The sequence below is a fragment of the Rhinolophus hipposideros genome (genome assembly GCF_964194185.1).
Source record: "Rhinolophus hipposideros genome assembly, chromosome: 15".
Classification (NCBI taxonomy): Eukaryota; Metazoa; Chordata; class Mammalia; order Chiroptera; family Rhinolophidae; genus Rhinolophus; species Rhinolophus hipposideros.
The window spans coordinates 10,319,894-10,336,050 of record NC_138061.1 but is presented as its reverse complement, the minus strand read 5'-3'; the positions used below and the strand labels follow the sequence as shown (position 1 = coordinate 10,336,050).

The 16,157-nt window shown below is 44.0% G+C and overlaps 1 long non-coding RNA gene across 1 annotated transcript; it reads left to right on the top strand.

The window, feature by feature from the left end:
* The first annotated feature begins 1,204 nt into the window (after positions 1 to 1,204).
* On the top strand, positions 1,205 to 15,486 carry LOC308508337. Its single transcript, XR_013995014.1, has 3 exons — positions 1,205 to 1,433; positions 9,358 to 9,427; positions 11,665 to 15,486. It is a non-coding gene; the product is annotated as an uncharacterized lncRNA (long non-coding RNA).
* The last annotated feature ends 671 nt before the right edge of the window (positions 15,487 to 16,157 follow it).

Genomic DNA, 16,157 nt, shown 5'->3' with positions numbered 1-16,157 from the left:
CTCTTAAAACATAGCCTGTACTACCATGTTTCCCCGAAAATGAGACCTAGCCAGACCATCAGCTCTAATGCGTCTTTTGGAGCAAAAATTAATATAAGACTGAGTCTATAATTATAACATAATATAAAATAATATAATTAATATAATATAATATAATATCAGGTATAATATAATATAGGACTGGGTCTTATATTAATTTTTGCTCCAAAAGATGCATGAGAGCTGATGGTCCTGCTAGGTCTTATTTTCAGGGAAACACGGTATGTGATACATTTTTCCCTAAGAAAAAGCTGTTTATTATTGCCATTTTTACATCTTTTCATCTCTACCACCCTATCCCACGTAATTCTTGCATTGTAAGTAAAGGATGAAATTGCTCGGAGACAAGCAAAAAGAGGAAAGAAGAAAAATTATATGAAAAAAAAATCCAAAACTCTACATGCCTCTTCTAACTAATCAAGTAAGAACTAACTGAATCAGAGATAATTGTGATAGACAGCATACAGACATACAAATTGCTATTTCATTTTAAATTTACTATTAATTTCATGAAGGCATTAGCATGGAAAAGTTAAAAACATAACTTTGATAGAGATTAAACTATATTAGAATAAAGACGAATGAATACTTTCTTTAATCCCTAGGAGATTATAATGATACCAGTACAGCATTAGACCAAAAACAATGACTTGTGAATGCATAATGCAAAGTCTAAATGCAAAGCTATTGGAATGATCTTGATTAGAAGGTAAGAGGATTACAGACGTGTAAATAACTCAAGCCTTGATGTTGAACACTGAGATTACTGCTTACAGTGAAGATGTGTAGCCACTCGGGGGAGTATTCTGTATTCAGTATTTCTTTCCATGTTGTATTTTGTTCCTTTTACATTTTAGCATCTGAATCCTAAATTCCATCCTAGCAGGGGAAGAGAGATAATTATGCAGATTTTCTCCGTAAACCTGATGAATTCAGGAGCTGTAGGAAATGACTTTAGGCTGAAGAAGACTGTAGGAAAAAAGCTTTTCTTACCAGCACCCTGTTGCAGGCCTATCCCTTTCACTCAGTCGTTTACAGTTATTTCTGTGTTCAGGCACGGTGCTGGGACTACAAGAGTAAACAGACAAAAAGGGTTCTGCCCCTCATGGAATTTCCATTCCGCTGGGGTGCCAAGTATTAAGCAATTAACCACAGGAGCCAAACCATGACAAGCATTATGACCTAGCACCGAGTACAAGGAGCTCTGAGAGGGCATAACGGAGAAAATGATTTTACTTGGATGACTCAGGAGAAACTGTCTGAAAAAGTATATTTCTGCTAAGATGAAAGGATGGGTAGAAGTTAGTCAGTCAACAAGTTAGAGAGAGAACATTACAGACAGAAGAAACAACAGGACAGAAGGCATTTGGCATCATCTAGGAACTAAAAGAAAGGTAAGGAGACCGGAATGGAGTGAAGGAGAGGAAACGGGATATGGCATATGGAGGAAATGGCCAGGTTATGCATGTCCTTATAAGTCCTGTTGAGCCTTTTTGTTTCTGTTTGAATGGAAAAGAAGTAAGGAAGATTTTATAAGGGCAACTAATTGCCCTAAGGGAAGTGACCTGTAGGAAAGGACAGAGTAGAAAGAGAGACCAATTAGAGAGTTATGGCAGTACTTCAGTCAAGTGATGACAGTGGCTTGGATGGAGGGATGGTGGTGGGCATAGAAAGTGATAGACAGCAGATTTATTTTGGACTTAGAATGGACAGGCCTTGACGCATTAAATATTGAATGTGAGGGAAAGGTTTCAAGGGTAGGTGATCATATTCATCCAAAGCTGGGGTTTTATCAGATGCATGCAATAGAAGGAGAGTTGAGTGAAAGAAATAATTCAGTGATGGACTCTAAGCTGTATGAGAAAATACAGACAGATGGGGCTGATGGCTAGAGAGAAGGTAGAATTGTTTATGGGTGAGAAGTCTCCATGAGGTTAAGAGCTATTACAAGATGGCAGTCCTTAATCAAAAACCCAGCAGAATAGGTCATAACCAAAAGGTAGAATGTTTGCATTGGCAATTCAGTATTGCTTCTCTACACCCCATGTCCACCCAACCAGGGAATGTTTCTGGATGCTATAAAGGTTTCTGAGTGGTGTCTAGCACCTTCACACAAGGCAGTGACATATCAGAGTGCAGAGAAGATTTAAGCAACAGAAGCACTTAACTGAAAGAGAAGACTAATGAACTTCTGAAATCCTTTCCACTTGGCATTAATGCAATAGATTCTTACATAGCAAAGTCTCATTTCCCAGTTGTGCCAAGTGTCCATTTGCATGCTCTAATTCATGGTCTTGGAGCTACTCTCTGTGTTAAAACAGTTTAATTTAATTTAAACAAGACAGATGAAATGCACTTGAAGAGTTAAATGAAACAACAGAAGATCCTCAGATAAGAGTGAATTGTAGTGGAAAGTGAAGTGGAAAGTGAAATTAGTTTTATATTTGCACAATCCACAACTCTTGGTATGAACTGTTGCTTACAAATGAAAACCACACAGAGTTAAATTTGTCTAGTTCACTTTTTAAAACATTGATTATTTTTTAATTTTTAAAGAAAATTTTAAAGGAAACTAAAACGTTTACATGACTATGCAGAAGACTCATACAAAATTTCCCCAAACTAATTTCTAGAGAGACTATTTTTGGCCAGGATAGATCAAAACGTAAACTGGAGAAAGATTTAACAAATTAAAAACATGCTGCTATTTCAATTTTCTTATATCCCAGCATTAAAGAATTTGAAAAGACAATACTTTAAAATACTTTATGAATCTTGATATTGCTTTTAAAAGAAACTCATGATATTGATGATGGCAATTTATGTAATGAAATAAAATTATTTTATACTATTTTCTGGGACAGTAATTGATCATATACAATCTAACCCCATCAAAATGTTATATATTAAAATAGTATATTAAACTCATGATGTATCATGATCATATAAACATGATATATTAAACTCATGGTTTATTTCCAATCTAAGTACTGTTTAAGAATTTAATTGACAATTTCAATTGCTTCAACTTCAGCCAAACATAGTTTCTCCATTTTGAAATTAATGAAAAACAACGTAAGAACCACAATGTCCCCAGAAGTTTCTCTAATTACTCATTACTCTCAAAAGACCACAAATTATGTGAAAGTCTTGATTATAAAAACATAATTAGTAATTTACTTAACTGAATCCAAGAAAATGAACTCTTATGGAATAAATATAACTTATGAATTATGTATGACTTTATTTTATTACTTATCCTAATAATAAACTCATAGAAAGAGCACTCAGACATACACAAAAACAGTTAAATTCAGCCACCTTTGATATTTTAACCATAATGGTACATATTTTTTTTGTTATCCTATAAAGGTATGTTTTATCAAGGGAGGGTAAAAGGCTATGTGTCATTTAACAGTTTGTTAACTGGAGCCATAACATTTCAATATTTGGACATGCAAATGAGCCTCCATTTGTACCCTTGCTGCAAATATGAAAACTGGGCCTGGTGAAGAGACCAGGAACGTAAGAGTTCCAAGGACTGAAGGGCCATCCACATGGAAGTTGAAGTTTCCCTCATGGGAATGGAGGCAGAAGTGACCGTGAAGATAAAGGGAATCCAGAAAGGAAAGTGAGGGGGTGGTAATGACCAGGAGATGGAGGAGGAGGTGGTCAGGAAAGTGAGGAGGTGGGGTGGAAAAATCCAAAGGTGTGAGCCACAGTGGAGTGCACAATTGGGAAGGGAAGGAACGAAAATTAACGAGGACACCAATACCACCTTCCTGTCAGAGGAATAGAGGGTATGAGAAATATGTGTCCCCTTGAGAGATCTCAGGGAAGCAGTGCTCAGGGAGATATCTCAGTTTGGGTTAAGGCAAAGACTTGGAGGGAATAGTTGAAGAAAAAATTTCATAGAAGAATGTGCTGATCACAGAGCAAGTGTTCTGGAAGGCACAGTGAAGGAGATTGTGAAAGAAAAAAGGGCAAAGGCTGTGTCAGGGGAGAAGATGCCAGAGAAGTTCGGAGATAAGAATTCAGTTTATTAAAAATAACTGTTGCAGTTTGAGTGATGAAACAGTGTTGAAAGATCCAGTGCATCCAATCCCAATGAAGGGAACACCTGGGCCTAACACAGCTCAGGCCTGGAAGGGAAGCCCTTCCTGGGACTGAAATTCAGGACTGGCCCTCCGCCATCAGCCAGCACTGGCAGGTGCCATGGGCACATCCGTGGTTGGCAGCAGTGAGCACGAAACACCTGGTTCTTCATGGCCAGTCAATCCAGGCAATTCTCATCGGCATTGCAGGTGGTTGGACCAAGACGCTTCACAATCTTGGGGCCATCACTCTCAATGGATTAGCCCTGGGCAGAGGCCAGAGCCTTTTCAAGGCCACACCAATCATCTGGTAGGAGTTGATATCGACCTTGTCATATTTAAGAAGGGGCAGAAGCCAAAGCCATGTCTCACACACAATCGGCATTTTCATTTGTTGTACCCCAAATTGCCTTTCATATTCTAAACACAAATATTTCCAGCTTTGGCACAACGGGCGCCTCCCACCAGCCAACAGGTCAATTTTGGCAGCTCCTTTTCATTATCTGGTCAACAGTATATGTTTATGAAAATTGCATGTTTTTGCCTTATTGTTTTCTAAAAATGAGTACAGAATGGAAAACTGGATGAACTGATACCAGTGATTTTTAAACGCTGTAAAGTTAATCCCATTTAGACACAGATGGAAGCCATTAAAAGTGCTGCAAACAGACTCTAATCTCTATCGGCCATTCACTGGGCGTTAGCCAGTTATTCATGTGTTTAATTGCAAAATTAAATTCAAAAGCCAAGGACTGTCAAAAAAAAAACCCAAAAACAACAACAACAATTATGATCAAGGATTTTATAATATTTTTAGCTTTCTGAGAATGGAACAGCCTTTTATAACTATGTGGATCCACAGTTCAACTTCCAGGCGGTCAGTTGTCCCAACGTTTTGAGGAACATATTTTAGAAGGAAGTAGAGGCTGCCGCCTGTGCAGAGATTCAAAATGGAAACCTCTCTCCTGGAAACCGTATCTCCAAGGTGACAGGAGAGAACATGGGAAGGCTGTTGAGCTGGTTGATAATTGGAAGGCCGGGAAGGCAACTAACAGTTGCAGTGATTTACTATGTGCCAGGCCCATACCAGGGGCTCTTTCCTTCTTGCATCTGTTGCCTTTCCTCTGGACTCAGAACTGCCCTTAAAACCAATCATGAAAAGGAGTCTGGAAGTCGAGATGGCCACAGCCTTAGTCAGCTTTCCCATGGGTCCCAGAATACCGTGAACAATAATAGTATTCGCAGTAATAAGGCCACTAATAATAGTGATAAAAATAGCATATATTCCGTGCCTGTTAACTATGTGCTAGACACCGTGCTAAGCATTTTCCATGGATTATCTTATTTCATCTTCACAAGAACCCTATGGGTTAGAATTTGACAGATGAAAAGGCTGAAGTAAAAAGAGCTTTACAAAATTCCCAAGGTCAGGGGTGAGAAGCACTGGGATGGGGACACAGAAAGTCTGACCCCCAGGTCCACATGTCCTCCACACCCCATTGTCGTCCAGAAGCAGGTCACGCATGGCAGCAGAGGGAAGCAGGAAGCTTAGATGGCTGGCCAGCCAGAAGATGGTCACTTCTGGAGACAGCCTGGTACATCACAACAGTAGAGGTTGGGTCAGATAATGTAAAATACCCACTTCAGACTGTTGGGAGTATTACCTGAGATGCTGAGAGCCAGTGCCATTCTCTTTCCAAGGCAGAGCTCTCAATACTTTCCAGAGACAACCGGGGTGGTTTGGCAACTCCCACAGCCTTATGTATTTCTCTCTCATCTTCCAGTCAACTTGCCTCTTTCATCATATTTCTGAAAGATCCTCTTTTCCATTCTTTTCCCCTTCTTAACTGTGCCTTATCCTGCCAACACTACCTACAAATAATGCCAACGTTTAGCCCTCAGGAACACAGAGATGGCAGCTATCTGATGAAACATCAAGAAGCAATTATTTGCAGCTGGATTCCTTTGGTCATGATATTGCAGACCAGGCTGAGTTCAGCTAGATATGCCAAGGGTGTGTCTCCAGGCACGGACCATTGGTAGCCTAACCAACAGCCACTCCCTGTCCCCACAGCCTCTACCAATTTGCTGGCAGGCATCAGGCAACCATGGGCTTTAGGAGAGACTCTACAGGATGAATCTTGATTTTCCCAAGCCAATGGGAACACTGGTTGACTTAGGAATGGGCCTGTGCTGCAAGCCTGGCCAGAGTCATGGGAAGTCCACTGGAGGCTCCAGCGATGCAAGGAAGGAATGTCCTCTTCTGGGGACAAGGGAAAGCTTGGGGCTGCAGCAACCATCAAGCAACTACTTAGTGACAAGCACGAGGTCAGAAGCCAACATGCTGAAGTTGGTAGAGCAGGAAGATGGAATGAGCCTGGGTCCTCCAGGATGTTCTGAAAGCAAACTAATGAATCCTGGAACTGGCTCCCCTCCATATTTCGTATAGTGTCAGACTTGAAATCCCTTTGAGGCTCCAACTTTTTTCAGCCGTAACTTCTATTGCATGCAGCTGAAAGCACCCTGATACAACAGCCCCCTATGGGATGGGTATGAGGTCCAAATCTGCACCACACTGAGGGCAGGGGGGCGGAACTTTAGCTACTAACACCCCAGATCTGTGGGCAAAATGAAAGTGAATAAGTGGAAAGTTATGTAATGAACTTTCCTTGAGACCGGAAAAAGTGTCAAAGCACTCTACAATCAAACCTAATTGAAAACAACAGCTCTTTAATCTAAATTTACAACATAATCAGCCTTCTGGTTACCTAATTATAATTAAATTAGATTGGCAGTGTATTTCATAGATGCTAATTAAAAGCACCAAAAGAAAAATCTGCATTTGGAAACTGCTGTATCTGTTCACTCTCTATGAGAGCCAAGTGTGACAGGCAGCTCCCTGGGCTCTAAATTTGGAGACCTGGTTTTTCGTCCTGCCTCTGCTCAAACTGGCTGTGTGACTCTAGGCAAATCACTTAGCTCACAGTCTCTGTCTTCTTGTCTACAGGAATTCAAGCAAACACACAGTGTCATCGTTCATCTGCTTTGCCTATTCTTGCACATCACATAACTACAGTCATACACAATGCCTTTGTGTGTGTGTGTGTCTCCTAAGAAGCCTACTACAATTTTTACGGGGCTTTATTGCCAAAGAAATGATGTGCCCTAACTAGCAATGATTTCGACTGTTAAGCATTAAACAACCCAAGATTGCACAAGCAGGAAGTCTGCTTGTGCAAGCCGTACAGCCCCTAAGTAGGGCAAACTTCCCAACATTCACTTGAGAGGCAGCCCAGGAGATGATGAAGGACAGTCAAGGAGAAATCTCCCAGAGGGTGGAGGCAGGGTCATAAAGAACAATGGACGAAGGACCTCCCCCCAGAAATCAGGATGGGCCCTCATGAAGAAACTTGCCACCTGCGATCCCACTTCCTCAATGCCTGTCCAGCAGGAGCTCACAATTGTCGGGGGCCAAGGGCTATTCTGTCGCCCTTCTTCCCCTTTCTGAAGACAAATTTGTATTGTGGTCCTGCCCTTTCTGCTGTACCTCTGTGAATGCAGTTTGGAGGTCAGGATATTTAGATAACTTGTCCTTTTAGTTTATATGTCACCAAAGCAAGAGAAGCCACATCCAAACTCGAGAGAGGACTGCATGTCTTTGGCTTTGAGCTGGATGCAGCGACCGGAGAGGTCTCTGGATTATCTCCCTTGGGGAGAAAGGATATGAGGGGATTCTGGGACGAGGGAGGAAGAAAAGTACACACAGATATTTAGCTTGTCACCAAGGATTCATGACCTTCTTTTGGAGTGTGGCGTTGTCACTAGGGAGCTGCAGCTGCCCTACCAGGGACCACATTTCTGAGCCCACGTGCTTTTTTTTTTTTTTAAATTGAGGCGAAATTCATAAAACATAAAATTAACATTTTAAAGTGTAAGTTGGAAGGCATGTAGTACATTCACAATGGTGTGCAGCCATCCCTCATATCAAGTTCCAAAACATTTTCATCACCCAAAGGAGAACTCTGTGTCTAATAAGCAATTACTCCCCCTGCCCTCTCTCCCTAGCCTCTGGCAACCACCAATCTGCTTTCTGACTCTATAGGTTTACCTATTCTGGATGTGTCTTAGAATCAAAAGGCCATATGTGGCCTTTTGTGCTTGGCTTCTTCCACTTAGTGTAACGTTTTCCAGGTTCATCCATGTTGTAACACATATCCGTACTTCATTCCTTGTTATGACTGAATAATATTCTGTGGTAAGGATGTACCACAGTTTGTTTATCTATTCATCTGTTGATGGACATTTGGGCCGTTTCCACTTTTTGGCTACTGGGAATAATGCTTCTATGAACATTCATGTACAAGTATTTGAACATTTGTTTTCAATTCTTTTGGGTACCTACCTAGGAGTGGAAGTGCTGGGTCCTATGGTAATTCTCTACATTGAGCTTTCTGAGGAATGGCCATATTGCTTTCCACAGCATCAGCTCCCTTGCATTTTGGGGACTGATTCATCCTCTCCAATGGCAAGTGACTGGAAGGAATCTTTGTCACGCACGGGCAGGTGTGCTTCCCTATAGTCTCTGCCCACCTGTGACTGAGCACAGGGGACTCCAAGGTTGGAGGGGGGAGGAGCTACAAGATGAAAGGACCTGGGTTCCTGGATGAGGGCTGCCTGACCAGGAACACTCACATACCATGGTGGAAACAGCTTATACTGTGTTAAACCACTAAGACTTCAGGATTTATCTGTCACAGCAGCTGGCATTATCTTAACTAATATATCGCTCAAGTTCCATCTTTTAATTTCTAGATTCCTAGTAGACTTCAACCTATATGAGGCACCCTAGATCTCAACTGGCCGATATCAAAAAACAGATTCATCATTTCTATTCTAGACAGGGATATGATGACTGCAGGAATCAGAAACCATTCAAACTAACCGAAGCAAAAGAAGTGTCTTTTATAAGGCTACTGAGATCTCATGGACTCTGGAGACAGAAAAAGTACATCCAAGCTTGTGAAAATGGTCAAAGGCATAGCAAAGGAATGGTGGGGGGTGGCAGGGGGAAGGGGGGGGGACACAGGTCCTTGAGTGCCAGTCAATGGGGGCATCACAAAGATGCAGGTAGAGAACTTCTTCAATTTCAGTTTTGCACTGAGTTACTGTTGCAGGTTGAACATGAAACCTCCAGTATTGCTGTGTATTTGATATTTATTTCCAGGCAAACTCTGGTCCCCAGGGACTATCTCCCTCTGCTCGGATGAGGGTCCAGATTGCCATGAGGAGCCAAGGCAAGTACCATCTCCACCTCCTCATCCAGGGCTCAGGTGGTCTCTGGTCTCTGCTTCTCTCTGGATAATTGTGCCACGCTCTGCACTGCAGACTGCCATCTTCTGTTTGCTTCTCCTCTCCCAGGCATGGCTCCTCAGGAGGTAGGGGGGTCCAGCCCTTTTCCTTGAATATCCAGACCGCATTGGCTTCTTTGTTGCCTCTGAAATCTTAGATTGCACATGGTCCACCCCCATCTGTCACCTGGAAATATTGACTTGTGTGGCTGGTTCTCTTTTTAGTGAGTGTTTACCTCAAATCTTAAGGGAGAAGGCGGAGCTACAGTTTCATGCCTGGGTCAGGGCCTGACTCCCCTACATCATTCTGTGATCTCAAGCAATTGATTTAATATTTGTAAGCCTCGGTTTTCTCATCTACAAAATGGATAGACTAATAGTACCTACCTCAGTGTTCTTGCAAATACTATAGTTTTTTTAAAAAAAATAATCAGATAATGCAAGCAAAGTGCTTAGTAGGGGTCCTGTTACACAGTGAAAGTTCTCAGTTCTTCTGGTTCTAACTCCTTCCTCTGCCCAGCAGGGGGTTGGGGAGCAGCAGATGGAATCAGTGAGTCAGTCTGCTTCTCAGACCTTCAGAGGATCAGGATGTAATGAAGAGCTTTGGGAAAGTTCCTGGTCCCTCACCTATGCAACTGGACCAAAATCCCAGGGTTGGGCGTGGGAACTGAGACTCTAATAATCAGCTGCGCTTGACACCCCAGGAAGACCCCACCAGGCTGGCTAGGCCACCTCCAGTAGAACACAGAGAGAAAATGCCAATCTCAGCCTAAAGCAGTCATTCCCCTGCAGTCAGAAGGGTCCCCCCCTCTCTCATGTAAGCCCTTGTTCAAGATCCCCTCAACAGGTTGGCAGCTGTCTCCCTCCATCTCCTTCCTGGTCTTCATAGACCTTCTCACTACTGGATTCTGAGGTGTGTGCATTTTACATCATCTGTCTCCTCACTCCTGGACGCACCTGGTAGTGCCTAACACATAATAGGTGGTAAGTACATAGGTGGTGAATAAAAGAAGAGCCAGACTCTGTTGAATCTCCTTTTCCCATCCCTTAACAAGATCTCAGGCAGATTCGGGAGTTTTGCGATACCCTTCCTTATTTAAAGTCAGCCCAGTCTGGTTTAGAACTCTAATCTCTTATCTGATTCCAAGGTCACCCCTTCCCTACCACACTTGGGCTTGGGCTCTGGGGACTTGAGTGGGGACAGGCAGTCTGCTCTGCACCTCCTCCCACCACCCGCACCAAAGGAAGTTTGGTCTGCCTTTGAGAAAACCCTCCCCTTCTCCAGCTTGTCAAGAGTTGGAGGCTGGGAGTGAACAATTTGGGGGAGAGGCCAGAGGTCTCCTGGTATAACTGGTGCATGGCAGCCCTCTCTGGGTTGGTAGGTGCTGCTTCAGTGGCTAATCCTTATTGGGTGGGGGTGGTTTCTAGATGCTAGTGCCTTGTGGGTGCAGGCATGAGTTCCCCTGAACTCCAGGGGACCTCCACTCTAGTTCCCTGAGTGAACGATCTGGTTCCACTCTACCACACACCTAAGCTACCCCCCTGGCAGTTACACTCACAGCTTCTTGCTGCTGGGGTTCTGCTGCCCAGAGGCAGCCACCTCCCACCTTGTCCCCTGGGCACCTGAGAAAGTCACACACGTGGGTATTCAGGTAGACAGGTGCCTGACCTAGCCCTGCCATTTCTCTGCAGCCCTCTTCTCCCCGGCTCAGTGAGGCTCATCTGGAGATCAGCATGCCCAGAGCTTGGGTACTATCTGATAGGGATGGGGTGCCAGGCTCCCCCTCGTGCAGACACCCCAATCCCTCCCTACGAGGTTCTTTTGCAAGCTTTCCCCATCACGAAGCTTGGTGGTACAATGAGCAGCACAAAGCAGCAGCCCCTCCCTCCCACATATATGCCTGGGGAAGGAAAAGAAATTGCCCCTCTTACCTCTCCCTCACATGGCACGAAGTGACTCCCTGTCCTCATCAGCCTTGGTGATGCTCCAGAGGGCAAGTCCCACTTTACAGCCTTGGTCCAACAACCAAGCTCTTGTTGATCTTTTGATCAAAGTTTCCAGGCTTGCAGGCTCTGCCAAGTGCAGTGAGCCCACGGACCTTGGGAAAGTCAAACTCCTAAGAGAGCAATAAAAGTAAAATTATTAGTTCCTCCCTCCCCACTTTCCTCCTTTACTTTTCCAGTGACCGAAGGAACATAAACTGACTTCCAGGGAGTGACCTTTGAAGAAAGGGGCAGCATCTTCCCTGCTCCAAGAGGCTAGACGGCCAACCTGGTGGACATTACAGCTGAAGCTGCCAACTATCTTGGGCTCCACATGATAAAGGTGCCAGAGCAACAGATCAGAAGGAGTCTGGGTTCCTGACAATCACAGAACAGCCTTTCCAACCCGGGCTATTTGCCTCTGGCTCATTTACATGAGAGAGAGACATACCTTATCTTGTACAAGCAATCTTTTCAAGCTTTCTGTCTCTCACAGCCAAACCTCACGCTGTGAATCTGGCTCTAAGCTGGAGGACTGCTCTTTTACAGAAAAATTATTTTCTTGATATAATCAGAATGGAAAGATGAGTGGAAGGGAAATGACTTTTGCATGATTTGATGTTCTCTAAACGTGTCTGTGCACGACTTAAATGGTCTCTCCTACTGCAGGTGGTGCCTGTCGCATGCTTTAGGGAAATCTCAGAGGTTTCATAGTCAAACCCAGGTAAGAATATGGTTCCTAAGATTCACTAGCTGTGTCGCTTTGAGCAAGTTACCCAAGATTTCTGCGCTTCAGTTTCCTGTTTTAGTAAATAAGAATAACAATATCTGCCTTGAGGAGTTCACCTAACACATTTTTATTGTACATTCTTCTACCTGCATGACTTTATGCAGGAAATATCATGAAGAAAAAGACAGACAAGGCCTCAACCTTCATGGGTCTTGAAGTCCAGTGATGGAAGGATGATAAAGAAAGCAAATTAATAAGCAAACAGAATAATCACAGTAAACAGTTAACTGTAATGGAGAATAACAGTGTGGGAGCACTGAGAACTGGGAAATCATCCCCTCTAAGGACTAAAAGAATCACCCCACATAGAGCTCTGAGCACACTCACCTTACCAGAAGCGGCCAGACCTGCTCCCCTGGCCCCATGCAGCTTGTTCACAGCTCCTACCAGGGTAATCCAATCTGTTCTTCTTCTATCCATCTGACGATGGAGGGAAGGGGGGATGGACAGACAGAAAGCCTCACACAGACTGCCAGCAGGGAGTTACTGGCTGCAGACCCTGCCTGGCACAGACCCTCCACTGAACTGGCTTTGTCCCTTTACATAATGGGCACCACCTGTGTCCCAGGAAAGGCGATTGGCGTCAATTAGTTCTCATTGAGCCCAAGTTGGCGTAGCAGCCTGGCTCCCCTCCCAGGTAGTGGCATTGGAAGTCGCCAGCTCCTAAGCTGTATGTCTTTCACTTCCTAATGACCTCGACTGGTGTTCTCTTCCCAAGTAGGCAGGGCCCACCAGGCCCACAGCTGCCACCATCATGAGAAACCAGAGCTAAGTAATCAGACCCCCATCCACCACTGTGTGCCTGGAGGGGACAGAGGTGGGCACAGAGGACAAGGTAAGCAAAGGAGGGCCTCTGAAAATTCCACTTCTAGCTTTCAAACTTAGAATTTCATTCAGTATAAAAAATAGGCAGTGTAGAATTGGTAGTACTGCATGGCACCTAAGTGGGTATTATGAAGGCAGACACACAGGAGATCAAATCCATCCTTAGCTGTTTCCAGTTGCCTGGTCTTGGGTAAGTTACTTAACCTCCCTAAGGCTTGGAAACTCCATCTTTAATGGGCATGGTAATCATAGTACCTGTCGCAAATTTGGGGAAAGGAATAAATAAAAGAATCCATGTAAACACACTTAGGAAACATTCAATGTGTGTTTGCTATGACCTATCTTCACTCAACAAATGTCTTTGAGCAGCTAATGTGTGTGAGGCCCTGTTCTCGCCTCCAGACATGTGTGGGACAAAGCCCCCAAAAGCAGTTTCCAGGCTCTTGGCCTCACATAGAAAGGTGCTGGCTCAGGTAGTAAATGGCCATCAACTGTGATTGGATGGCCATCAGCTGTGACTAGTTCGCCGTCAGCTGTAACCAGTGAGCCATTGGCCACTAATATAACTGCCATGGCTACGCTAGCAGAAAGATGGGGGCTAGCAAAAAGATGGTGGCTGGCAAGCGCGGACTGCTGTTAGGACGGCGGGTTGCAGATTATGTAGATCCTGCTTCCTGTGTCTCCAGCCCAGCCGCCAGCAAGAATATAGTGGTGTGACTCCCCTATCTATGGCTCCGTGGGTGTTCCTTTTTGGCCTCACCGTGTCCTGCGTTCTTATGTGGGGAGCGGGACCAGAGACCCCACAGGTCGCCCCGCACGACAACATGCAAAGACAAATAACAAAGCTGGAAGGACTGTTGAAAGTCATCTCATCTGGTGACTATCCATTTTTTAGACTGCAAGTCATCTAAGCCGGGTGAAAGATCCCCTTACCTACTTACCGAACTGTGCACGTAGCATTTGCCATGTAACAAACTACCCCGAAACTTAGTGACTTTCAGCGATAAACAATTCTACTTTCTCATGACTGTAGGTTATCTGAACAATTCTTCTGGTCTGGACCAGCCTGGCCAGAGCTGGTCTTGGGCCTCAACCAGATATCTGGAGCTACTCTCCTCGTGGTCTCTCAACTTCCAGGAGGCTCTGGTGGGCTGGTTCACAGGTGCTAGAAGGTCCCACAGTGAGAGAAGGCAAGCTCCAACTCACAGCAGTTTCCAAACCTCTGCCTGTGACGCATTAGCTATCGTTCCATTGGCCAAAGCAAGCCACAAGGCCAAGGCCAGAGTCTGTATGAGAGAGGCCCACCCAAGGACATGGAACAGGGAAGCAAGAACAAATGGGGGCCATCACTGCCATAGTCAACCATGCTGAGCCATTCCCATTTTCCAGAGGAAAAAGAATTTGACAATAAGGAATTAGAGAAGGAAGATATGGGAACCACCTATGTGCTTCGGTGGTCCCCAAATGTTTTCGATCACGTATCCCTGTATTAGTCAGCTCAGGCTGCCATAACAGAATACAACAGACTGGGGAGCATATCACCACAGAAATGTATTTCTCACGGGCTGGAGGCTGACAGTCTGAGACAGGGTGCAGTGTGACCGGGTTCTAGTGAGAGCTCTCTTCCTGGCTTGCAGGTGGCCGTCTTCTCAATGTGGGCTCACATGGTCATAGCTCTGTGTGTGCACGGGGGACGGGGTTGTGGGGGAGAAAGAGAGAACTCTCTCTTCCTCTTCTTATAAAGCCACCAATCCTATTGGATTAGGACCCCATCCTCATGACCTCATTTAACATTAGTTACTTCCTAAAAGCCCTAATTCCTTATAGTCACAGTAGGGGTTAGGGCTTCAACATATACATTTGTTGGGGGTGCAGGGGACACATTTCAGTCTACAGCAATTCCTAATTTTTTTTTTAAATTTTGCATCTCCGATATACGCATATATATGTATACATTACATACATGTTCCATTAAATAGAAATTTTAAGGAGATGAGTTAAAGCAAAATAAATCTTTTTAAATGTTCATTTTGATGACTCTTTACTATTCATAACTAATATCCCAAGGCACAACATACACAAAGAGTGAGTTTCATTGTTAATGACATGGATGTAAACCAATCTTTCAAGGGACCTTCTTAACCATTTTAATTTGTGGGAGCGAAGGGACTGACTTCTTGTCAGGTCTCATTTTCACCTCACAATGTGCTAATACAGAGTTCATACCAGCCACATCAGCTCTGCTCATTTCTTGTTGTTTTACTGAGACTTGTACTATTAATGTTGTCTTGAATCCATAGTCTCCCCACAATACTCTATTAAGACCATCTTCTTCCATTTTGTCAGGATTAGTTTCGCTAAAACTAGATGGCGTAATTGGTAAATCCATTAACCAAGCACACCTGGACCATCCTACCTCAAATTCCCCTGCGAGCTGAAGTACAGATGAGGTTACCACCACTGGCCCCCACAGCCCTTCCGGCCCCCCACCCCACCATGTCATGGATGACAGAGGACCCTCGGACATACCCACTGAGGGAAGCTACCAGTGCTGATCTGAACCTCAAGAGACGAGGAAAGTATAAGCATTTTCTTATTTTTTTTGGCCCCAAAGCTCCACTATTTTTTCTCACAACCCCATAGACTGTGGTAGACAACCCACTTAGTGACCACTGATTGGCTTTATCAAAGATAAATATAAGGTTTTGCACATGATATTAAAATTTAAAACAATCCTTATGGCCAATGTCAATAACAACTGAATAGCTAATGTAAAGTATCTGGAAGGAGGGCGTGGTCTTAACGTAAAATTGGAAATACATGACATCCTGGGCCTTCTCCTCATAAGAAACTAAAAAAAGCTTCATATTTGCATCAGTGTGTGGCCCTCCAAAGGGATATGTGGTCCCTCTCAATTCCCTCCAGACCACACACTGGGCTTTCGGCGGACGCCAGTCCTATGTTGTATAAGTTTCCTACAGCTGTCATAACAGATTGCCACAGATTTGGTGGCTTAAAACAACAGAAATTTATTCTCTCATGGTTCTAGAGGCTGGAAGTCCAAAATCAAGTTGTCGG